The sequence below is a fragment of the Otolemur garnettii genome, unplaced genomic scaffold, assembly GCF_000181295.1.
Source record: "Otolemur garnettii isolate 467f Iridium unplaced genomic scaffold, OtoGar3 scaffold00081, whole genome shotgun sequence".
NCBI lineage: Eukaryota > Metazoa > Chordata > Mammalia > Primates > Galagidae > Otolemur > Otolemur garnettii.
This window is the reverse complement of record NW_003852476.1, coordinates 4,043,643-4,045,717: the sequence shown is the minus strand read 5'-3', so window position 1 is coordinate 4,045,717 and position 2,075 is coordinate 4,043,643.

Here is a 2,075-nt window from a genome sequence, read left to right as displayed (position 1 = left end):
GGGAAATATTTTTGAAATGGAATGGGGAAAATGGGAATGGCAGCATTTTATGTCTTTTATTTTACAGGGTACTTGGTGAGAGTGGTGGGATTAAAATCTTGGAGGCTTTGCACAATGGAGAATAGATAATTCAGAGAAGCTCAGTACAGAAAGTGTGTAAACAGCAGGGCCAGGGTGGGAAAGCAGGTGAGAAGGTGGCCAGGACAAGCTCCTCTCTCTCAGGTCAGGTGGTGTCACTGGTTCAGCAGTCTCTAGCTTTGCCTAACTCACTGTCAACTTAGCATCAAGTATTTAAAGAAAGCAGAAAAAGATTGGGAAAAGGTGTTTGGTTTTTAAATGATAGAAGTAGGCTTAAAAACAGATTAACAAGATACAGCAAATGTTGGTTACATACAAGTTGGTCAAGGCAAGTTTGCTGAATTTAAAATGTTAAACAGAAGCCCCTTTTCTTTAAACTTAGTGTATTATGGTGGGTTCATCTTTTTTAAAATGGGCAAATGAAATAAATAACATCCCAATTTGACTAAGATGTTCAAGGAATATGATTGAAGACCAGATTGGTTTACTTAGGCTTAATCTATTTGAATACTTAGTTCTTCTGTTACTTTAAATGTGAGATTGGTCATTCTGTCACCTCAGGCTTTGTTTGGGGGTTTTCTGGCTCTACTTTTCCATATTCAAGGATTTACTGATAAATAACTGCCGGGTATCCATGCTTAGAAAATTCCTGTTATTACAACAGATAATGTTACTGTTATGATAAGCCCAAGTCTGATGCGGGTTTTATGTACAAACAAGAGCAAACGGAGGAATGGTAACCTTGCTGACGAGACTCCCTCAGACCTGGGCAAGAATACCCTGATCGTCATCAGATATTTACTGGCACCTGCCAGACTGCTGCTTCTGCCAGGGCCCCAGACTCTGTTCTGAGGGGCAAAATAGAGTTGAAACTTCAGTTCCTCAAAGAAGATTGTAAAAATTCGTTTGTGGATGGAGCTCTTAAAAACGAGTATATTTGACTTACATCTATTATATATAACCCATGTATACTGGAGTCCAACTCGAGATTCTAAACCTTAAAACCAATAAGAAAGCTGGACTTGCTCTTTTGAACTAAGTATTAGATGATTGAGAACTTTTACAATATGATTTTTTTTTGATTAGAGTAGGGATGAATGTTCAACATTGAGGAAAGCTGAGCTCTAGATAGCCTGTCTGTGCTGTCAATTAATAATATAATGTAATACGTGTTATATCATCTATTATACATTATGTTATTAACATATAATATTATATCGTATATGATGTTGCAATATATCATATGTCATATGTAATATCATGTATGATATAATACGTATCATTATATATTATTTATTATATAATAATGAATGAATATTATATAGTATACAAACATCATTATTAGATAATTCTACTTTAGCTGCTTTATCTATTAGGTTTTAAATGTTCCTGGGTATTCTTAGAGCCCATAAATGAATAAATTTATTCTCATCATATTATCAGTTTTATATAATTAAATGCCTTTACAAGGCCAAATGACATTATGATACGTGGGATGTTTTCTTCACAAGAATAGGTTATTACAGGACTGTTTTACCCCTGTGGTATGAGATCCACGTTGGTGGCTTGACGATGACAGCATGGGCCAGACGGGAAAGGGAAGTGAGCCCCAAATGAGACCTTCCTCCAGAAACGGCGCCACACTGGGGGCAGACGCAGCAGCAGGGGCTGGGAGGAGGCCGGGGGAACAGAAGCATAGTCTGAGCAGTGAGTCCCAAACGTGAGTGTTCATGAAAGCCACTAGCACAGTGTGTTGGAAACACTAGAGATTCTGATTCAGTGGGGTTGGCTGGATCAAATAAACCGTAGTTTGAACAATACTAGGTGATTCTGCTACAGTTGGTCTGTGGATCACATTTTGAGAGACGCTGATCTAGTGGTTGCAAAATAGGTAACAGGTGATGGTCAAGAATGTCAGGAGGCAGCAGGGATGTCACACCCTGGGAACGGGGTCCTGTGCAGGGTGGGCAGCACCTTGGCTGAGGAAGCAAGATGCT